This window comes from Pinus tabuliformis, chromosome 3_1 (genome assembly GCF_031772625.1).
Source record: "Pinus tabuliformis cultivar Carrire ecotype Pingquan chromosome 3_1, CPIR1, whole genome shotgun sequence".
Lineage (NCBI taxonomy): Eukaryota > Viridiplantae > Streptophyta > Pinopsida > Pinales > Pinaceae > Pinus > Pinus tabuliformis.
Genome location: NC_142301.1, coordinates 843,418,708 through 843,428,415, shown reverse-complemented (window position 1 = coordinate 843,428,415; position 9,708 = coordinate 843,418,708). Strand labels below are relative to the sequence as shown.

Here is a 9,708-nt window from a genome sequence, read left to right as displayed (position 1 = left end):
GACACTTATTTATCTCTTCTAGAAGATTCATTCATAGAAAGTCAAAAATTTAATGAATGAATTGGTTTCCTAGCTTATAGAGGCAAGTTGTTTTGATTGCCTAGATTTTAGTGCTCAGTTTAGAATTGGTTGAAACAACTCCTAGAAGGATGAGCTCGACCCCTAGAGGCAAGGAAAGGTGTTAGCTTGCCTATATTATGCATTTTCTTAGTCATTTTCATGGTTGGACTCTGGAGGGGTAAGCTTCTATTGTATTACACTTTGTATCTCTGCAATTTTGGCAAAGGAAAGACCAGGGTTTTGCAGCACTTTTTGGGATTCCTGTGGTTATTTGTGTTGATGGTGTGCTTCTCTCATGTACTTGTAAGATTTGTTATGTGTATCAATTTCCTACTTCTCTTTTCTGTACATTAAGTAAATGAAGTGTTAAGGTAGAATTCATAATTTATATGCTCTGCCTTTAAGTTTGCTTAATATCTATGTTTTCCTCTGTCTAAAGAGAACTCTCGATGGTTTCTTGCTCTCTTTAGCTCCTCATCGGTCATTCCTATCCACTCACTTAAATCAAAGGCATCAAGACAATCTCCTACCTTGCCCCAAAAAGACCTCTGCAAAAGCTGTGTCCCATCCCTGCACCCAAAATTGCTCTCCCCCTGTTTTCCACCAAAACCCTAAAAATCTGAAATCAAACCTTCTCAATCAGTTTACTAGCCTAAAAATCAGTGTTCTTTATCGGTCATCTTCGCCCTTTGAAGACCTTTTGCCGAGATAGACCCGGAGAGAGCCCTCTCCTGCCCCGTAGGGCTAGCTACGAGGCTAAGTGGTTTGATGTTGCCTTGGATTTTGTCTTTTTCAGCCTGAGGCCAAATTCAAGCGCTAACAGGATCAAGATCCCTCAGATCGACAGTGGAGATGCGATAAACAATATAAAGGCAGACCTGATAGGAGTTATAAGATGGAATCTATAATAATTCAAATCTGATAAGCGATAGTTTGGCGGATTTTCACAGTTTTTAGTGTGTTTCTTTGTGTAAACAGAGAACGCAGTTTCTGGGAATTTCAAAGGCCCCATGACCCATTTCGTTACATAACAGGTGGCCACCATCCCTGAAGGCGTTTAGCAATGATTGCTAACACCCAGAAGGGGATCTGAGTGGATAGAGGCCGAGAATCCAGAGAGCCGAGAAGGAGAAACAAACAGACAACACCGATTGGCTTTAAAGCCATAGACTACCAGAAACAGGAACAAGCAGTGCTGAGACAGAGAGAAAACAGAGACAGAGAGTCAGTGAGGAGAGTCTGTGTACTGAAAAAGACTTGGGGGATCCGAGTAAAGCCTTGTTGTTTTGTATCTGTTGTGTGAAACTCAAATTGAGCTCACACTTTGTAAAACTCTACTCTTGAAGACATAATAGAGAGGTCACTACTGAAGGTTGGACCAGGAGATGCAGCCTAGGAATTTTGGGTGAACTCCATATTAAATTTGTTGTGTTATGTGTGTTGTCTATTATGTTTATCTAACTGCTCAATTGTCTATATTATTCTCAATCTTATCGATCCATTGCACTAAGTAATATAGGCAAATCCATGCACATGAGTCTTTAATACCTTAAAAGTAATCTAAGATCTTCATTTCAGATCACTAGTAAACCACAGCGCAGGCACAAAGAAGAGAATTTTTGGCCCACAAATCTCCAACACTTTCAGCCTAGAAATTTCCCACAAACCACTCTTCCTCCTCAAAGGAAAATTTCCCCAAATTAGCCAACTTGGAAGACAACAAATGCTAGCTCCTCAAACACCAACAAAATCCTTGACTACATCCTCTAGAAACTCGCACATGCTGAAGAAACATGGCCAAATCGCAAACAAGATACCAAAATTTGCCCACAACATCTCTCTTAGAGTGGCACTCGAAGTCCCCTGAAGAAGAGTTGGAATTTCCGCTTGGAAATTCCTTGTGCTAAACAACACTGGTTACTTGGCTAAGCAACTCAAGCAAACTCTCCAATTTTGATATGAAATGCCAAGAAGATGCGAAAATGAGGCTCTTCCCTTTTATAATTTTTTCTTAACCTTCCTTGTAGGCTCCACCAATTCGACCCCCTTGCTTATTCCCTTGTCCAAGTGGTTCGATTTCTCCTAGGGAGTTTGATTTCCCTTCTTAAGTGACCTGCACAACTTATCATCACTTTAATTTTCCCCTTTTCTCCTAAGTTTAACCTTTATTTCTTATCAAAATTTAATTTGAGTTCTCCCAAGTTTTTTTATCAAGTAGTATAATAATCCCCAAAATTGCAAAATTGAGAATTTCCTTAGCAAAAATATTAATTGGGGACATGACAGTCCTCCCCTCCCAAATGTTGCTTGTCCTCAAGCAACTGTAATGCTGGATGTTGTAAAATTTGTTCTCCCTCCAAAGTAGCATCCTCCTCTGGTAAGTATTTCCACCTGACAAGATATTCTCTGGCAATCTTGTTCTTGAGCCTTCTCTCCCTCTCCTGCAATATGGCCTCAGGTATCAAAATCAAATGACCATCATCATCCAAGGGTGGAAACTTTGCTGCAGCTGTAACCTATTGTCCCAGGCCTTTTTAAGGCAAGACACGTGGAACACATTATGCACCTTGCTCCCTGGCAGAATCTATAGCTCATAAGCCACCTCCCCAACTCGCTTGATCACCTTATACGGTCCATAAAAATGGGGTTTGATCTTTGTAGATCCATTATGCTTCAATGTGGACTATTTTAGCACTCTGTATTTTTCCTGGGCCGAGGAGGAAAATTACAAAGGTAACCACAAACCCCTTGTAGGATTAGAGACTAGCCTTTCTAATCCTAGAGAGGGTCCAGTCTCAATGGATTTTCAATCAATCACAGTTTAGGGTTTTAGGCTAGGTATCGAGGTCAAGAAATTGGTTTTAAAATTGTGGTTGCAAAAAGAAGGAAGAGCCCATTGGGGATGGAGTCATAAGGGTTTTCAATAATTAATCTTAGATAGACAGAGAAAAGCTTCAATCAGGGCGAGGTAGGCAAACTCCTAGATCTTATAGAGCTATTGGGGGTGGATGAGACAAATAAGATTTAAGATCAGTTTAAATATAAAGCATACACAGATGAATTCTACACTTAAATCTCAGAAAGAAGGCATTAATATTGCTTAACAAGCTAGAGTAGAGTACTGCAAGTAAATTCTACTCATCATCTTCTTGTAACAATCACGAAGGAAAATCCATGTGAAACTTGAAAGAAAAACAAATTTACAAAAAGGAAAACGTCACCATTTGTTTGACACAAGAACCTGAAACCAAACTGCCTCTGTATCAATGAATTAATTACTTGTTTGAGCTCCACAACCTACAGTCAAAAAGAAAGTCTTCTTTTTCCTCACTATCAACCCCTCCTTCCACATTCAAACTTGAATATATACAAATACAAATTTTAAACTGTTTTCTAATTTGCTGGAAATAAAATCAATTACAATCATAAAAGATAAAACCTAAACTAAATTGGTTGCAATGTATCTTGAGTTGCTTGAAGACTACTGGAAATCTGTTGGATTGCTGCCAGGTGGTCTTTGATTATTTATTTTCTGCCTTGAAAAACTCAACCACTATTGAGTTTCGATGCTTAAAAATTATGGAACTAATTACTTCATTTTTGCTGGAGGAAACAAACTTGACACCTTTTAATTGACTCCCTGGAGATGCTTATTGGCTGATTTGAATGTTTGAAGATGGCGGAGTTTGTTTTTATTCTACCAGGTTATTTTCCACCCGCGTATTTGAGTGCTCATTTTATGCCTTTAAAATATGGAGATAATCCCCCTCAGACTGATTAAGTGCCATTTGTATTTGACTACTCAAAACTGTCATCACAGTTTGTTATTTATTGACTAAATGCTTGCATGAAATCTGGAATTTGATCTAATTGCGACTTGTCTTTCAAGAAACCACCTTTGTCCTTTGAATCTGAGATTGATATATCCATAATTGCCGCAAAATCTGGAATGGAAATTGAGCCCAATACCTTGACGCAGACTAAAGATTATTATTTCTTTGAGATAAGGCTTCATTGTGATTTGAGGAATCGTGATAGGCTGAGATAGTTGATTTAGAATAAATTTTGTGTATTGACCAATAACTTAGCCTTTACAACATCTTTGTTTCAAACAAGAATATAAGGGCATTTCTAGCTTTTTGCGCAACAACTCCATATCCTTTAGGCTGTCATAATTCAAAGTATTCAATATTCTTTAGGGCTTTAACTCTTCTTTTAAATGAACAAAGTGACAATTAATTCCCCACTCATACTTCCTTTTAGTCTCAATAAAGTGACATGGAATAGGTTGGGTATAGAGGCAAAGTAACCATCTTAGTAATTGGTTGCTCATTGGCATTGTAAATTCCATAATATTCTCTTGAATATGCTATCAGTTTTTTGTAGGGTTCAATATGACATCTCTCATTTTGTTGCACAAATTTGGGCTGCAATTTCCTGCTTTGTTGATGATACAACCATCTTCTTGTTAGTTTTTGGTAGCATCAGAAGTGATCTAGCCTTGAAAATTGGTGGAGAGGCTAAGGCACATGAGTTCTAGAGAACCTAGAAACCATTTGGTGAAATTCCACCTGGATTGTATTTTATTAAAATAATTAATATTTTTAATGGAGTTCCTAAGTCTAAACTTAGGAAAATTAAAATATTAATGGGTGTTAATCAAAATATGGGTGAGAATGATCTAGAAGGCGGATGAAGTCATGTTTTAATCTTAGCCGTTGATTAGAGACTTAATCTCGGCCATCGAAGACTCAACAAGACAAGTATAAAATGGAGGTTTGGGGTTCATTTGGAAACACAGAGAGATTGAGGAAATCGATTTTATGAGGTGAGAAGTTTTCAGAAGGAAAATCGATTGGGGAGATCTTGCAGCTGAGGGGCAGAGAGAATCTGGGAGGACTTTCCGGAAAATACAGAACAGAGAGGCAGAGAGAGCTTGCAGAGAGGCAACGCAGTAGCCAGGAGAGCCAACACTTGGCCAGTTTGGGCCCACGCAGTCCTGATGCAGAGCCAAAAAGGCCAGCGCAGAGCAGAAAAGCTGTTTGTCACGCAGAATCCAGAACTGCAGGGAATTTCCGGAATTGCGAGGAATTGTCGGAACACCTAGGAGAGCTGACACAGAGGGTAGAGAAGGTGATGCGGAGCCTAAAAGGCTGACGTGGGGCCCTACACAGGGCCAGCGCAAAAATAACCAGGGTTAGCCAGTCTTGTGCTGGATCAGCCGGAATTCTGCTGGGTGAAGTGAGGTAAAACTCACTCAGGTTCTCCGCCAATATTTTCTCTGTAAAGGATTGCTAGACGAGCATCCTAGATTATATTAAGATATTTAGTGCCAATAATAAGAATCCTTAGATCTGCTACACCGATTTTCCCACATTAGGTTTTTTCCGGGGACGATTGTCCAAAAACAAGTGTGTCAATGTGATTGTTCATATGTTGATGTTTCTCTTGCCATTTAATTTTCATTTCTAGTTTGTGAAGTCTGCAACTGAATTTATTTTGGTATTTACTGAAGTATTGGTAAATAACTTATCATAAATAAGTAGGAGAAATAAATCAATTATTGTAGCAAATTTTCACACTTCTTTGAATGCAAAAAGCATGGCAAGACATCGAATATTTCCGGTAGGAATATTAACAAGAAATAAGATTTTTAATTTGAACATGAATAAACAAAATCCCAATAGCCCAAATCGCCATTGCTTTATAAAATCACACATATGCTCTTGAAGAATCTAGCGATGAAGCATTTTATTTGGACATTGGAAATTTGGCATAAGAATTGGAGGTTGACTCTCTAAAATCAAAAACTCCCATTCCGTCCTTGCCAACTTCGAAAACAGATATTAATGTCACCTTCTCCTCCATAAGAAAAAATCAACTGACACATATGGTCACTTGTTACGTGGGTGATCTGCTTGAAGCATACGCTTAATGCATTCACTATTTATAAATCGATCTGCAAGGTCCATAGGCCGGGCTTCATTTACCAATGTTGCAGCTGCCACTAGATCTCCTGCATGTTTAAGTATTTTGCCCTTCGCCAGTAAATATCAATGACAGTTGGGGTATGTGCTATAGCCTCATCAATCTTGGCAAGAGCTAAATCATGCTGCCCTCTGATGTCATAATGATGGGCAAGCAAAAAAAGAGTCCATAGAAGTGTTGATGGTGGCTTTTTCTGAGACCTTGCAAAAAAACTTCCATTATTTTGAAGAGAAGCTTAAATTTCAAGAATTAATCCCCCCAATATGTCGGTCTTGCTTGGGTGATCATATAAAGGACGTAGGTCTGAGAACAGAGAAGGAACCCCCTTAGTTAGAAAGGGCCTATATAGTTGTCCGTTGCCTTCCGAAACTCTTCATTCTCGAGAAAGTCAAGAGGTATGCGCTTAGCAGCTGCAGACCACAGATATTCCTTTTGAAGAGATTTGTACAAGGAAGCCAACTTATTAACATTCTCTGGTGAATGCTTCTTGCTCTCTAGTGATAGACCTAGACACTTCTGAAGTGCTTCATGATATCTATAATTTTCAGAGTTTGCCGCAAGGAGGGACTGATATGTTGCTCCTTAAAAGCCAACTTGTCAACTATTTTGGTCGCCTTCTTATTAAGTTCCTCTAGTGCTCTTTCTGGAGTCCCCACATTCCTAAAGAAGAGAGATCTTGTATAGAAGCATTTCAGCATGTTCATAACGTTCATTATAGGGAGGATAGTCCTCTTCTAGTGTCCCCTCATATGAGTCCAAAATTTATACAACTTTTCTTGGATCCGAGTTCAAGTGATGTGCAACAGCGAATCCAATCCATTTCATACGGTGATTGGGCTTCAAAGTTGATTGTTGCTGTCTTGTTTCCAAAAATCTTGACAAGTCTCACATTTGTGCCTGTAGAAGAGAAAGGTCCCGTAGAATTTCAATATTTATTGGATCAATCTTAAGAGCATTTCTATAGCTTTTGATTGCATCACTGTACTCTCTATCTGAACAGTAGAGAAGACCATAAACATGCCAATAGACATGACTTTTGACATCATTCTTTAAGCCATGCCGAACAAGCTCATAAGCCTCTGTCTTACGGTCCATGCGATTATAAATCAAACCCTTCATTGACAATATATCAGGAGGCTAGAGCATCGGACTCTGTTTTCTAATGATAGATTTGTGACAAATCTCTGCATTTGAGTTTAACCCATTGATGTTTTCCCATACTCCGTAGCTCATTCATAGCGAAATTATTCCTTACACAAATTTCAACCATGTGCTTGCTAGGAAGCTTTGGCGATTTATTGGTAAATGCATTTCCGGAGGTAGCGTGTTTGCCATATTGTCTGTAGATGAACCTCCCAAATCAAATCCAGTAGACAAAGTAGTCAACATGGAAAAGGGTTTGGAAATCTCCGATCTAAATCCTGTCTTGACAAACTCATCTACTTGGTGTTTCTTTCGAGACTTGCAGACATCAACCATAACATTTTAACACACATGGCGATCCTGAGTGGTATATGTTGGTGGACGCGTGCCTTGCCATTTTATGACCTGCATGAGATCTCCTTTGGCCATTGATTTTCCATCATAGTTGGATGAGTGAAGACTGTCACTTACCTGCTGCATTGTCTTGGTTTGACAATATTTTGGTGGCACGTTTTATTTCTCTTGTGGGATTTATCCCACATGCAAGAGGGAAATCAAAATGCGGGATTTTACATCACTAACGCTTCCAATGCATATTGGCACGTTGTGCACTATACTCTCCTCCTCCTCGACTTGGCTTGGTGGTTGACTTTGTGCTAGGCCCCTCAATACTTGGTCTTGTGTGTTGGCTCTCAGTCCTGTGAGCTTGTGGCTGTGATATAGAGATTGGCCCAAGGCCAATATTTTTATTTGCCAAACCCTTCCAAACGAGCCCGAGATTCTGAATAACAATCCTAGCAAGCCCAGGGTATAAATTTTTGCCAAAATTTATCATGTAATAACATTTCTGTTAGTTATTCCAACCTGGGAATGAGTTCGAAATTAACCTTCTCACGAAAGAAAACCCGAGCACTTCTTGATACCTGTGATTACTCCTTAACATAGATTTATCCCCTTTTCTATGATTTTAAATTACTTAATCCTCAGATCTTTATGCGCAAACAATGCTTTCCTTATTGCATTGAGAAGACATAACTCCTCGAGTCTTTCACCATCGTTGTGGTTTGATACATGAGTGCCATATACGTTGGGGAATCCAACTTAGTTGCTTGTGATTCATGGAATTAAGTGGAGTTTAAATTAAACGGTGAGGAAAGATTCATAATGTGACAGATTATGAAGACATTATGAAGTGAGAGTTTTAAAATATAATCAACGTGGAATGGTGGAAACACTTAAATCAAACCATTTTGCCACATATGACGTCTTCGTTGCTCCAACATGTGTTTATCTTGCATGACACCTGTTTTTGGGTTCACATTAATCATTCTTCTTGCACTATGATTTTCCCACATATTCACAAACAACTCCAAAATCCTACAGTAACAGTGATGACCCTCCAAATCTGAGAAAGGCTTAAGCAACATGTTCCATTATCATGATGCTCTTCATAATGTTATGAATCCAAGGAATAAACAAACATTCTTGCAAACATAACTAATTCCAGAAATGATGATGTTTGCATTGCCCAACTATGCAAAACAGACTAGGAGTCCCCATCATTTTGTTATATTTGTCATTGATTAAATTGTTGACAAGTAACTGCGCGGTGCTATGAAATCATTAATTCCACGAGCGCTACGAAAAATGAAAACAAGCTCATGATTTGGCACGAAATTATAGGGTGCCAACATTGGCTCCATCTGGGGATGGTGATGCAGGAGCATGAGGCTTAAAGACAAAAGGCTTCATTTTATTCCAAAAATCCAAAAAAAGTTTACAAGCAAAGGAGTGGGATCCTTTAGTTGTCAATTTACAAAGTTCTCTAGATAGGAATTGAGCTAGAATATAGGTATTTGAATGATTTTGTAATTAATTCAAGTAGTTCAGACTTAGTTGAGATTCTCGAGGAGAAAATAAAGCAGTTTAGGTATTCATCTAGGATTAGATAGATTCGATCCATTGATTTAGGATCGGATTGTTGGATGTAAAGTATTTATGTAAGTTTTAAACTATTGTAAGAGGATTTGGCTAGATTTGATTATGAGAATTATATTGTAAAAGAATTGGATTATCTTTGTATCTCTATGTATTTTGTGCATGAAAGGTTAAATTCCGGAGGTTTCGATTCCTTCGAAATATTTTTGTGTATTGTTAATTTCCAGTTGGCCTTTAGAATTCGAGGTTGATAATGTAACTTTCTGTTATCACGATTGAATCTTTATTTCTGTGTATTGGGATAATCGGGATATGTTTAAAGAAAATATGGTTTAACACAGTCTAAACTTGGCGGAAGGGAAAAACTTGGCGGAACGGAGGAAAACCCGATAAAAGCCGAGAGAGCCTAAGAAAGAAGCTTGGAGCTGTCCGATCGACAGAACTGTTAGATCTACGGTAGTCGCATGCAAATCAGCGTCGAGGTTTAAACCAAAACCGGACATGATATTTTATCAAACTGAGTTAATAGTGCAGTTGATTTAGGCCGTCCAATTAGAGGAGCGAGATCCAACGGATATC

The 9,708-nt window shown here is 38.6% G+C and overlaps 1 pseudogene; it reads right to left on the bottom strand.

Moving 5' to 3' along the window:
* Positions 1–5,954: 5,954 nt before the first annotated feature.
* LOC149190161 (N-terminal acetyltransferase A complex auxiliary subunit NAA15 pseudogene) lies at positions 5,955–7,671 on the bottom strand (annotated as a pseudogene).
* Positions 7,672–9,708: the final 2,037 nt, after the last annotated feature.